The sequence below is a fragment of the Chroicocephalus ridibundus genome, chromosome 1, assembly GCF_963924245.1.
Source record: "Chroicocephalus ridibundus chromosome 1, bChrRid1.1, whole genome shotgun sequence".
In the NCBI taxonomy this organism is placed as follows: domain Eukaryota; kingdom Metazoa; phylum Chordata; class Aves; order Charadriiformes; family Laridae; genus Chroicocephalus; species Chroicocephalus ridibundus.
The window spans coordinates 76,567,860-76,582,126 of record NC_086284.1 but is presented as its reverse complement, the minus strand read 5'-3'; the positions used below and the strand labels follow the sequence as shown (position 1 = coordinate 76,582,126).

At 42.2% G+C, this 14,267-nt stretch overlaps 1 protein-coding gene across 5 annotated transcripts in view; it reads right to left on the bottom strand.

The window, feature by feature from the left end:
* The window catches only part of JADE3 (jade family PHD finger 3), a 70,520-nt gene that overhangs the window by 46,375 nt on the left and 9,878 nt on the right, over positions 1–14,267 (bottom strand). Inside the window, exons 2-4 of one of the 5 annotated variants that reach the window (XM_063340290.1) lie at positions 7,796–7,879; positions 7,436–7,522; positions 4,716–4,768 (exon numbers count right to left, since the gene is read on the bottom strand). The exons of 3 other annotated variants lie outside the window; for them this stretch is intronic. The gene's annotated coding sequence lies outside the window, so the exon portion shown is untranslated. The remainder of the gene's footprint in view (positions 1–4,715; positions 4,769–7,435; positions 7,523–7,795; positions 7,880–14,267) is intronic. One more of the 5 variants, XM_063340298.1, reaches the window with a different exon arrangement.

Sequence of the window (14,267 nt, the reverse complement as noted above, 5' to 3'; positions counted from 1 at the left end):
CACAGGAGAAAAGGTGCCGCCCCACAGGGTGGATCACAAAGAGCACTGGTGCTGGAATAGGTGGAGTCAGAAAGTACAGGAAAGTACTATCCTTTCCATCCTACGAGGATAAGGAACTATCACAACTGACCTTCCAAAGCTGTGGGGCTATGAGATAATGAATCTGATGCCAAAGCAGGTCCCTTTGCCCGCTGTCCACTCCTGTACTGGGATGACTGGAAATGCCTACAACCCGTGGAAGCAGGGAGGTGTTTCACCACATCTTTACTTATAGGCAAGAGCCCCCGACACGCTGCAGTTGCTGCACCTGAATCCCATGCTGTCATGAGCAGTAATAAGATCTGTGCTGAGAAACAGGGAGAGAAAAGGAGAGGTTACAACTAAAAATGCAACTATAAAACTGAACAAACAGAACAAATGGGGGGGCAAAACCCAACAAAAACCTGGAATAATTAGGATCTGCCCTATCAGGTGCACCTTTATAGCCGAGTCACTCTCAAAACTCTGCGATGGAATGCGAAACTTGCACAGTCCATATGTTTTGTATATGCAACTCCAGTTGGTCGAGGAGGCTTCTATAAACCTGTAAAGAACCGTCCTGCTCTGCAGGCTCTTCCCTCGCCCAGCTGCAGGGCACGGGGCAGGCTGCAGCTGTACAGGTTACCAGGGGCTCTGCAACTGAGAAGGCACAACCGAACCTGTGCTCGGATTGTGGCAGAATAAAGCCACCTGAGACCCCTCTTCCACTATCTACTTCCCCATCCCTGCAAACAGCAAAAGCGACCAGGCGTGAGCCAGGAGCAGCTCAGGCATGGTCCACCCGCTCCCTTGGACATCCCTGATAGGGAGGCTGAGTGCTGCTGCCTACTGCAACACCAACTACGGCTCCCAGTTAATACACGCACAGCCACGCCACAGTGCCTGCAGGATGTTTCTGAAAGGTCTTAAGACGAAAACACACACATTAATTGAGTGCCTTTAAAAATGGGGTCCTTGGGCATTCTGAAATCAGCTGTAGCAGAAACTATTTTACGAGGAGAACACTGCGGAGAGCTGCATGTTGATACAAGAGATGCGTCCTCCTGTCCAAGGTCCAAGAGCAGCATCGACAAGCACTGATATAAGCCTGTCTGGTTTCATCTGCTACACCCGCTGAGCCACACGGATAAAGCTTTACGGATAAGCAACACTACTAGGTCACTCTAATGTGGGCTAAAAGCAAGGGAGTGTCTTCTACCTCCCTCCAGCACCCACTGGAGAAAAAGTGGTGAACCTCCAACTACAGCTGTAAGGGGAGGGTGCCGTGGCTTTAGAAATTAAACAGACTGAGACTATCCATCTGAGAAAGGAGGATGCAGAATAGGAGAAATCTGCCACAAGAGATAAAGAAAGTGAACAGCACGAAGAGACTACTCACTGTTCCTCATGGCCCAGAAGACGAAGGACACAAAGTTATTGAACAAACTTCAGAGGAGAGTCATTAAGACAACAGGAAAAAAAAAAGGTCGTTTTGTACAGAATTACTTAGAGAAACTCAATGCTACGGGATGTTGCAGGGGTTGCAAAATAAACAGATTGAAGAGAATTAGGCAAATAGAGGACAAGGGCTATTAAACACAATGTGTCATGTCAATCTGCCGGAAATCCCAAAGTCAAAATTTTACAAGAAACAGAGTCTACATGAGCTTTATAATGCTTTCTTTCCCTAAGTGTCCACTGTTGACCATTATCAGAGGCAGTAATTAGCCCAATTCAGTAAGAGAACTTGTCTGAAACCAGACTCACTCATAATAATTCACCTCTACATGATGGATTTAATCTTATTTTTTTTAATATATCAGTTTCCAACCTGACCTCTGTGGACTAAAGATGAGATAGGTGGTCTACAGGGCCATGGTAAATACTGAAATGAGCATGTTTATCAGACAAGATTCTGCTTATGATGAGCACAATAACCAGAGACTCTGACAGTTGACATACTGTTGACCTGAAGAGTTTGTTAATCGCTCTTCACTGCAGAGAGTTATTTTGGTCAAAATTAAGTCAAAAATTAGATCATTCCCAGTGTGTTAGTCATTGCCTTTTTTTTTTTTAAAGACAGATTAAATAAACATGCTGTGTAAATATAGCCTACATGCACCTTAGGGCACTATCCATTCAGGATTTTCTTTTGGAGAACTCGAAAGAATGAAAGAAGAAACAAAAAACATCCTGGAACAATCTGAAATAGATGCGTGCATGTGCACATGCACACACACACATATATATACATATATAAAAACTACTGCTGCACCTCACAAATCTGTGCAAAGGAAAGAGCAGTCTCTGCCTTAGCTTACTGCCTCTGGAGGCACAGGTAAGCTTTCTATACATAAAACACTTTGCTCTTAAAAATCACCATTTAGCATCGTTAAATTCACTGGTGAAACCTCCTTGAGTTTCATATAACTATTAAGGAACTGTTTTACAAAAACAACTGCTTTGAAATCTGTTACACTGTCTTTTTTTTCTTGTCATTTTTAGTATCTGCCACAAAGTAGCAGAGATGCACCTATTTATATCTATCCCCAACTCCTGTAAGTCATGTCTAAATCTAACATGAATATCTACCATCATATATAGCTGCAAACAAATGCTGTATTCCATTTTCTAGGATTGCAGTGAAGCTTGCACAAAGCTAAGAGAACATGCTGCAAGGACTTAAAGATGTCTAGATCAACTTTAAGCTAAGGAAATTAAAAGCAAAACAAAACCAAACCTAAAACACCAAAACCCCACCACAAAACCAGTCTGTGAGAATTTCTGAAGACCCAAAACCTTTTAAAGTATCCAAAATCAGAATATATAATAGCTTGATGGTTAGCACTTTTACAGAGCAGGAATGACTTGAATTATAGCTTTCCTGAAGCTGACCAGTAAGACATTCTTGTAAGTGACAGTGTTAGAAAGCAGACAGATATTTAATACAGAAAAACACCAAAAGTTTTGGCTATTTAATTATTCCTCTTTTTTTTTTTTTCTTCCAAGGCTTCTACTCTGCAGAGGTTCAATCCCTTTAACAACTAGACTTTCAATTCTACATCTGAGGTTTAAGAATCCACTACACTTCCATTTCCTTCCATTTTTCCAAATCTGGATAACTAGCATGGTGTTCTCATGTGAATTCTTATAGGTTTATTATCTCAAACCCTTCCAAGATACACATCTGAAGTTATTCTGTCTCTCTCCTTACTCACGGGGAAATAACCCAAAACCTGCAGCCAGCACTGTGTTGCTGCATGCTTGAATTCTGTAAGCTAAACTCTTAAAAACCTACTTAAACTACTTAGAGAAAAGTAAGTCGTGCTTAAACTTTTGCCTGTACAGCCCAAACATGATAACAATGCATCTCTTCTGAACCATAAATTTTTTTTAGTCAAATCTTTCTGAGGTCGTGTTTCCCAACCGCCGCAAAGCCACATTGCATTGTAGCCCTGCTAACAGTACAGAATCAGGTGGGAAGAGAGACCAATGCTGGTTTTGTGTAGGAAAGAATTGCCAAGCCCTGACCCCTTGAAGACAAAGGGATGGTGCAAGAGTAGTCAAGGCCAAAGCTCTATTTGCAGAAAATCAACAGGTTATGCACAATAGAAACTGGACTCAGATATTCAGAGCCCAGCTGGCGTCTGTAGATGTAGTCTCTAAATCCAGAGTATCTGACACTGAAAACTAGAAAAAACACTCTCCCCCCTTTTTTCTTTTTTTTTATTTTTTTTATTTTATTTTATTTAAACAGTCAAAGCAAGCTTTGAACTAGAGGTCTTGAAATTGAGATGACTGCATCCCTTCTCTTTGCCACTCCTTATGATCTTTGGTAGCCAGCCAAGTGGCACAGCTTAGCTTCACTTTCCACATCAGTCCAAAAGTTGAATAAGTAACAAAACTTGCATCAGGAGAGGGCTTTATAATCACATTAGAGACATGCAACAGAGACCAGCTACCTCGGTTCACTGGACAGCTTCAACAAGGCTTCATAATGAGGTACAGGTGTTGGCACTAATTAGGAATACCCAGCTCACTGCTGACATCAGCCCCTCAAAGCAATGACTGCACTTTAATCCTTTAAACCACATAAAAGAAAAGCAGAGAGCAGGCGGACAAAAAAAAATCTCTGAAAATGCCTCTGCAGAGACTGAAATATTTTTGCTTACTTAAGGGGGAAAAAAAAAAATAGAAGTGCCACAAAACTGCAAAAGTTTACTGTGAAGTATCTAAGTACGTAAAAGAAGCTAAATCTTGTGCACAATCAGTTTTTAATTTTAGTAAGGGTATCTCCATGTACAGTATGTATTCATCACAACTATCAAAATTTGTATCCAGAAAAGAAGCACAGAATAAAAAGAGTAGAAGCAGCACACGTAAATGTTGCAGTAAGATAGAATTATTCCATCTATGCCTACCAGCCTTCCAAGCATTATGGGGTACATCAAGATAGATTTTAACTGAAATTATTACAAGGAGTTCTGCAGGCTGGAACCTCATTGTTAACAGCTTCTTTTATGACTTCCTCTCCTTTAAAAGGCTTTATATTCCTTTAAAATCCACAAAGCTTTCATTTAAAAGGTGATATTTGAATTCTGAAGGTATATAGGTTCAATTTACACATTGTAAACACCAACACACACATTTACTTTTTTTTTTTTTTAATTTTAAGTATCAGTTCCTCCTTCACTTACATGCCAGGTCATGAGGTAGATGTTTTCGCTTCAGCTGATGACATCACAAGCTCCTAAAAAAATGAAAGGAGTGCTATTTAGGTAGGAATGGCATCAGGGATTTCACGTTTGAGATACAATTTAATTTTTGGCAAGTAAGTGAAGGGTATGTTATATTTTTATTGCAATTTTCCCAAGAAAATGATACATCCATAATATAAAGCCTTAAAATATGTAATTCTTGCTTAACATAGACAAAACCGAAACGCATCAGCTGTATGTACACATGTATGTATGTGCAGTATAAATACACAAAGTACTACGAGATTAAAAGTAAATTCATAAAAATAATCTCAAAGTCGACTTTGCCATCCTCTTACCGTGAATGGGAACCAACTTATCAATACCAACAAATATATGCTCTATCCTGTTTTGGGAATACAAAACAAAACGTTCACGTATCTGCATGATTATTCAGCTGACTTAAGGGACTGACTTCTCCAAACACACTGATGCTTTCTTCCTTCTAGAGGGTCTTCTATGAACCGAGCACCAAGCTTATAGATTCACAGGAGGGCAAATAAAAAAATAAGTATAGAAGGAAAGGCTCCGTGTGGCTCCTGCCTTAATTCCTCAAAACATTCCTTCAGACCTCTCCTTGACAATCCCGGATAGCTCAGCTTCGTTGGCAGAGATTCTGCTTACTCACCCTTTTTAATCTAGTCCTGAGCCTTGAGCAATATTAAGTATGGGAATAGAAGGAATTTTCCCCTCCACCAACTGCCTGCATTCCCCTCCTGCAGGATCATGCACATGTATGTTTTGCGTCCTATTGTAATGGCCATGGCAAAAGCATTAAAGTCGTTACACCCAACAGATTAGTTGCAGCACTCCTTGGAGATGTCAGCGGTTAGACTAGGGTCTGTCTTGGCACGCAGTCCACCCCACGCCTCAGAGTGAAAAGCTAACAAAAACAGCTACGAGCTGGGGAACAAAGTATTAGAGAGCAGAAATTCAAGTAAAAACCAAGGAACCGATAACTGCATACCCTGCCAGAAGAAAAAGAATAAAATGGGGGAAGGGGGGGATAGCAATGTGTTTCTAACTGAAATAAGGCAGTTTATGGCCAAAGTGTCAGCACCACGCTGTAACATTTCTGCTTCTCCACCCATCTGCAGTACAAGAAAAGGATACCACACCACCCATCCACTGAGGAGTGGCACAGATCCTATTACTTAAGAACTATTGTTGCTCAACTTCGGCTGTGGCATCAAAGGAAGAAGTTTCCTTACAATCTGGGGGGTGGAGGGGCAGGGGGGTGGGGCAGAGAAGGGGAACGCACAATATTTTATAGTTCTTGTACGTTGACCTTAAAAAATTTTGACGTTTTGGTGGTGTTAATTTTCTTTGATTTAAGGCTTCATCTTTGGGGGTTTTGCATTTGTGTTTTGGGAATTTTTTTGTTTGTTTGTTGCGTTTTTTTGGTTTGGGTTTTTTTGTTTGGTTGGTTGGGGTTTTTGTTGCCTGGTGTTTTGGTTTTTTTCTCCAAATCGTCCCAGTTTCCTCTTCCCATCTCCTTGACAATCTCTGGCTATACCCCACATTAAGCAATTAATTTTGAGCAACGCGAGAAGATCTGTAGATCAAAGCAGTACCACAGCCAAGGTCGCCAAAACATGAATCACACTACGTGGGTTGGGTTTCTAACTTGAGATAAGCAGACACAGCCTGCTGCCGTTGCTGCCACTACACAGATAGCCTGAAGCGATCCACAGGGCCCATCAGCAGGAGACGGAGCGCACTTGGCACAAGCATCGATGGGAGCTTCCAGTCTCCATCCCGAGGGACCCAGCTGGTGCGCAGCAGAAACATGGTGTGCCCAGACAACACACAGCGAGTGGGGCTGACTGGAGGGACTCGCTTTAAAAGCCCACTGGCTGCTCTGCCGCAAAACCCTGGTACCCACGCCGCCTCCACCCTCCGGCGAAGAAATACCGAAAGCCTCACCCATAAAATGCACTGGGGGGAGGAAAGGCAAGGGAAGAGACAAAGTAAAATAATGAATAAACGGCTGGATCAATTTTTCAAACAAATTTTTCTTATGAGATGTTTCATTATGGGATAATCCTCTAGTGTCCCAATTGAACCCCTTTAATGTAAAGTTTTCCATAGAAACACAAAGTGTCAGGGCAACTCAAATGGCATCATTAAAATGCAGCACAGCCTACAACTTTTAAGTGTGAACAAAACCACAGCTTTTGCCTCCAAGCTGAACCACAAAACTAATGTATTTTTGAACTCTTCATTAAAAACACATTTGTTTGCTCAGCTAAATGCCAAGATGAACTCTCAAATACCAAAAGGTTCAACTAAAAAAATCTTTTCTTTCTCTAACCCTTACACTACACAGGCATAATCTTCCCTCCCAACTTTACTTATTTCACAACTATGTAAAAAAAATATACAAAATAGCATGAAAGATACAGCTGACACCCCAAAATACCACTCCCCTCCTTTTTTTTTTTTTCTTTTTTTTTTCCTCAAAGTCAGTCGTAACATACTGATTCAGAAACATTAAATTAATTCACCTCAAATTAATGAGCAGGGGGTTCTTCATCAGTAGGTTAAAAAAAAAAAAATCAGAGGAGTGCTCCCTGGTCTGGAAGAGTGCCAACTCCCCAACTTCCCCTGTCAGCAGCAAGTTCAAGAGCGGGGGTAACAAACACACAAGAGATGCTCACCCTCCTCTCCGCACACACTGTGCCAACAGACTCTGCATTTCTACTCCCCGGGTGCATTTGAAAAAAGCAACAGGGCAGGAACAGAAACTGTGGCACACAGAAACAGAAAAGCAAAAAAGAAAAAAAGTTATAGGAACTAAAGCAAAACGTAGACACAGAAAGCAAAACTTAGAAATGCACAGTAGCTTTTCATAAATACTGCCTGGAAACTAAGCATCACCAGGGGAAAAAGCATCAGGAAGATTTATTTCTTAAAATACAACTTTTAACAACAGAAAGCCATTTGGAACAAAGACCTATTTTTGCAGTTATCACTACTGTTATACTATCATTCCCCCTGTTATTTACTGTAGTACTTACCACCAGCCGAGCCTCCAAAACAAGAATTGTGCTGGTTGAAAACAGTACTTCGTGCTTCTCTCCTTAACCGTCCCACATGCTGCACTGCCATTTTCAAAAAAAAAAAAAAAAAAAAAAAGAAAAAAGACAAAAAAAAAGAAAGAGACAGTCGCAGAAAAAGAGATCTGCCAGGGTCCTGGAAAAGGGCACCAAGATAGGACCAAGAGCTCAGACTGGGCATAAAGGAGGCTCCGCAGCCTCTCCAGGCAAGCCCCTTCTGCTCTGCCCGACTCTTGCTTCCAGAAAGCTTGTCCCGGTGCTTAAAGCACGCACTCCCTCGACATGGATCAGATCTCCCTCTGCACCAGACCCTGAAGAGATTACCTCTTTTTTCTTTACAGAGTTAACATCATGTTTGAACACTATGCTTAACTCTTTTGTTAGTACACCCTAGTCTTTTCTGCAGGCTAAATACAACCCAGTTCTTTCACCCTCTGTTCACAGGCCACATTTTCCACATTTCTCATCCTTCTAAGTTGCTGCTCCCCACCACCTCTTCTAGGGCTGGCTCACAAAATCACTATGAGGTTGTGATGCCCAAACCTGGGCCAAGTCTTCCAGCTGAACCCTTCCCTACACAGAAAACACTCTTGTTACAGAAATCCATCCTTTTCTGTCATGTGAGTCGCAGATCATAATCCTACGCACAGACTCCAGTGAGTTTGCTTTTGCAACAGCATGATCCCGTTGCTTCATGCCCTGGCCATGAGCAGCTCTTGCTGCTGGGCCCATTGCTCCCAGCGTCGGGATGTGCAGCCGAACCCTCCTCCTGCCCCAGAGCTGCCCCTCAGCCCCCTCCTCTGCCCCATCCAACCCCTCCTTCCAGACTCCTTCTCCCATCTCCCATGGTAACTATAAGTTCAAAGCACCTTCTCAAACTGACACACATCTCCACCCAGTTTCATCTGGGTATTTAATAAGCAGAGTCCTCACTCCTTCACCCACATCGTTAATGGCAAATATTAATTAATATTGGACCTAGAGACCTCTTACATCCCACCAAATTCACCTGTCTTGTTTGAAAGTAATTAGTAACTATCCTCTCAGTTTCCTAAGCAGCTACAAACATTCCTGCAAGCATTTCACCTAATCCACATTTCCCTAGCTTCCTTCTGATAACATGCGTTGTTGGGTAACTTGCATCATCTACTGTGTAATTCCCACCTCACAAATGCCTTTCAAGACAGAATAAGAAAGCTGGTCTTGTGACGCTTCACATCTCCTTCGTAATAAATAATCCCACAGATATAACAACTGCTTATGTGGGAAAAGAAAATATTAGAAAATCATTTTATTAATTCAAAAATTTTTTAAAGGCTGTTTCAGATATCTAACGCATGTAGCCAGCTCCCTATGGACTACCAGTAACATTACACAGACCTCTCACAAAAGGCAGATCAAGATCTACCAAGACAGCATAGGAAATAACGGCAGGAGTTTTTGAGACTATAAATAAATTATAGCATGAAGCCAAAGGCTAATGGTACTCTCTCTGTTATAGTTCTGGAAAAATCATAATAGGAACAAGTATCCAAATAACAAAACAGTATCCATCGTATTTAACTGAAGAAATACTTCCAGGCAATACTTATCCTAGGGGGACTAGAAGTAGAAAAAGTCACTAAGCTTTAAGGAAAGTCTTCTAAAATCCTTACTAAGTATTCATAACAAACAGAGCTGAATTTTTGCTTTTAATAAACTGTGATCTGACGCTGCTTCTTCACCAGCTTCTAACGGTGCTAACTACAGTGAGTATTCAGCTCAGTATACAGTCAGTATTCTCAATTTTTAACCTCTCTTCCATGTTGGCTTAAGCAAAAAAGTAATTCAGTATAAATTCATAATCTCACTGTAAAAATCAAAAGATAGTCCATCTCATCTTAAGATAGGTCAGAGACATGGAATGCATCTAATGAAGCAAGTCTAGCACCTTCACTTCCTTCCACTGTCACAAAAATATTTCAATTACACCTTTACGCAGCAACAAGCCTATTCTTAATAATAACCAGTGACTTAGTAATTCCCAGCAACCAATTAAAATATGCTGGGAAAACAATTTCCCACAGTGGCTTACCCCATTTTCAGACAAACAATGCAGCAGGATGTCTAGAAGGATAGGTTTCATAAGGCAACTAACAAGTAACATCAAGCCGTTTTATGAAACACTCTGAAGTCCTGGGCCCCTAGGCATCAGATGGCGACCCAACGCAGCAGCTTTTTAGCACGTGTATAGCACCAGCCATTCCACAAAATACTCAAAACTTCTTATTCGGTGTTTGAAATTACTTGTTACACAATATAATTGACATACACATGCAAAAAAGTAAGTTGGGGGCTGAAACAACTGCCCTGAAAGGAAAAGCTAGTGAGACCAACATACATGCAGATTTAACTGAAACACTCAACCTGAGGAGCACACAAAGTTGTTTATATTCTTCATATACCAGCATGGCTCTGGAAGAGATCAGATGTAATGGGATAAATCCAAGGAACAAAAAAAGTTTAGGCTTAGCATTAAGGAAGTGTCCTGACAGTCAGAACTGCTGGTCCGTGTGCCCAGGGGAAGGATCGGAGGCTGCAGCTCTTGACGTTTAAACAAAGATTGGACAAGAGTCCCGGTAGCTGCGCTGCCAAGACTGCATGCTCGGGCTCAGTGTTTCCCAAACCAGCCTCAAGGCAAGGCAACAACAAATGGGACCCAAGTATAAAGAGGAGAGGACTGCACGAAGCGGCTTGTTTGGCCTGTCTGCACTGAGGACTGCACATAGCCACACAGACAAGTTGCTGCGGAGCAAGCAAGTAGCATCAGCTACTCTATAGTATGCATGCGTATTGCGGCATTTTGGAGAGAGCAAAGCAATCCCAAGTAGCTTTTTCACCCTTACCTCTCTTCGCTACATCAGAGACCAAGGGATATATAGACATCGAGGGATGCTGCAATGTACAGCTGCATGAGAGGACAGTCACTGTACATCAGCTCAGGTACGTGCCCTTTTTCAGGACAAAATGTTAAGGAGATGTCTTTCTTCAGCCTGGTGCAGGATGCTCTTCTCTCTGAAGTGGGTATTCCCTGCAGCAGGTCACATTGCAATGCAGAGGAGGATAACAGAAAGAGACCACAAATGCACGTGGCAGAAGACTGCAGCAGAAGAGCTAAATTGGGATAAAAATATTGGGAACTGGCAGGATGCTTCCTGCCGTGGAATGAGGTACAGGCAGAAGTAACCAACGCATTTGGTGCTACCCACTACCAGGAGCTGGAAAACAGGCCTGCGAGCCACAGACCAGCAAAACCAGGCTATTTATGAGGATCTGGAGCCAAAAATACAAACCCAGTTCTTGAGGAAAGGGAACACTACATGTCTTGCCGTTACCCACAGCCACATGTTGGCCAGCCAGATTTTAACTGTCAACCCACCTCATTCGACTTGTACATCCTGTCCTAACAGATGTGCTTGTGTGCATTTCCTAAAGCTAAGTGATGGCAGTACTATTTCATGTTATATACTGAAGGGAGGTTCAAGTGAACATTTCAGAATCAATCATCTAGATGATCTAGAGGCATCTTTTCCCATAGTTAATTTCCGTTATTTAATGCAACTATATTTGTGCACAGTTATGGATATCTTTAGTGGAGATCCTAAAATAAAAAATAAAACGATTCACCAAGTGTGAGAACTTCTAAAGTATGCTAACAGATGTTAAGTTTCTGGTGGCACAGCCATGCCATTCTCATACACTCTGCAGCAAGTCCCATGACCCCACCACACACACAAGAGAGTCACAAATGCTAAAAGCAGCATCACTTTTTCTTGCTGAATCCTCCACACACTGACAGTATAAAAGATGAGGGGCCAAATTTAGACTTTGGACTGAAGCAATACCAAATTGTGCACTTGAATGCCTTCAAGTTAGATCTCTGGCTCCAGAACAAGAAGAAGAAACAAACCCCATAAGGCTTTAACTCCCCATGCAACAAATAGAAAGGTTTTTACAGCGGGACTCCAAGTGCCCAGCGCATTCAGGGCAGCCAGCTCACACACCAAAGAGGGAACGATGCCAGAAATCTCTCCTCTCTCGCAGATTCAACTGCTGATTTGCAGCCCTGTAAACAGATACCTCCGGCAATCAGATCCATGCTCGGACCTTTCTTCCTCTTCTCCTCACCTCACATGCACTTGTCAGGCATCCAATTCAGCATCGCGCAAGGCCCCAGCGATTGCCACACCTGCAAAGGCTGTCCCCGACTCTGCACCTTGCCTTCCCAGCCATTCTTCCCATCCACTGAGATTCAGCCCCAAACGCCTCCTCCCTCTCAACGCCAGCTACCAAACCCCGGCCCTTTTCCCTCAACCCCTTTCCCTTGCAGGACTCTGCGGCTGCCTACCTAGAGCACGCAAGCGGACACGGCCATCCCCACCACTCTGCTGGAAGACCTGTCCATACAATCTCTTCCTAATCCATGTCATAGCATTTAGCTTCAACTACATGCTCGCAGGATGGCCACCAACTGCTGGGTAGTGTCAGGAGGAGCTCATGCCTCAAACCACCACTGGCTTTTACAAAACAAATGAGCCTGCTGAGCTTCTGTTCCTACTGTGGTCAATGCAAGGAGGAAAAAAAAACAACCAAAACTAACCCACAACTGATTGACATCAGTTAGCTTTAAAAAAAGATTAAGAATAATTTATGTCTGGATTACAGGAGGAAAGCTATCTCACAGCTGGATGACAGTAGCCAAGAAAAGATCTTTTTTCCTTTTCTGGATACATTAAGTTGCAGTGCTCACCAGTGTACAACACAGGGGTTCATACAGGCTACAGAACATGCGTTTTTGAGTTTCTTCAACTGCCCCGGGTACGAGGAATCTGAGTACTTAAAGTAGCACGGATATACTGAACACACACATTACCTTTCATCTTATTTAACCCAGAACAGCTAAGGCCATGGCAAGAGGAAAGTATAAGAAAGTTGTCAGCATCTGACACTTACCAATTACTGCATGCTATTTTTATGGTTACTCCACTGAGTTACTCATCCTGAACAAGAAGCAATTTAATAAATTATATTCTTTATTCTTTCTTCCTGATCTTGAAGGTGGTCTCAGTGCCCACAGGAAAAAAAACAAAACAAAACAACAACCAAAACCAGCCTGATGAACAGCTCACCTCATATCAAAACATTTAGTCAGTATTTAACTGAATGACAGCCAGTTCCCAGAGGAAAAAAGATGTGCAAAGTAGCAAAGTGTTAACTTCACTTGCTGATCACAGTGATCGTAAGTACTGAATCAAACTCAGGACAATGGCATTTGTGAGATTTCATACGGAAAGGTCCCCTGTTCTTTTTTGGTCAGACATCTGATCATCACACCACCTCCCCCTGCAAAGAAACCCCATAAGTAAATAAAGCACCCAAGCTCTGCACTTAGACCGCAAAACACAAGGCTCGGAGCACAATCAAATGACAATTAATGAAGCAGCAGACAAGAAAACACAGTAAATGAGACTTTGTCAATTTCATCCTTTGTGGCTGCAAATTCCCTAGCAGCAACCAAAAATGAAATCTTCCTTGAAGATGATCTTAAATGGTTGGAAATGGCTAGGGGTTTTTTACTGCTATGAAAGAGAAACCTGTGTCAACTAACTAATCCTTTTCCAAAGCCATTCCTGCTCAGTCAGACAAAACACATGGCAAGCTCTGAGAAACAAGCAGGGAAATTTTGGCCTTGGTGGAGTCAATAGGAATTAAAGTCAGTGCCAAAACGAAGCCAGAAATTAGCAAGGCATTTGTCTGATGAATTTGCCAGCAGAGCTCCTAAGTGAAAAAACTGAGTTTATTTCTTCTCAAAAATGTCCTGATGCAGATATGTTGGGGAAGTGGTGGGGGGGAAGCTGCAAGATCAAGCTGTAATGCAAGAGAACTATTCCTTTAGAGCACCCGCTGCCAGAAGAACTTACTGTCAAAAGGAAAAATGTGACCTTTAATAAAATTATCTATAAATATACAGACCTTTATGATTTTGTGTGGTTTATTAGAATAAGACTTACACTGTATAATGCTGTTGTCTTTATGGAGGCAAAGCTTTTGACATGGTTTAGCTATGGTTCAGCTATTTATTTAGATAGGGTTAAACTAGAGGTACAGGGACTGCCACTCGTGTCAATATGGACAGGCTTCCACCAGTTCCGAGGAGGACAGCAGGTAATGCTGGAAATACCACAACACACAGGTATTTCTCCACTTCAGGCACACAATCGGCACCAACATCCTCTGTGCTACACCCGCCAAACTCCCTCAATGACCCAAGGAAGGGGGGAGGAGGGAACGAAAGATAACTTGGCTTAATAGGTTTGCTCCCGGAGTTTTACATCACTTCTGCTTACCTGAAACATAAAAACTTTTATAATCCTGTCAGTCCCGGAATGCTCAA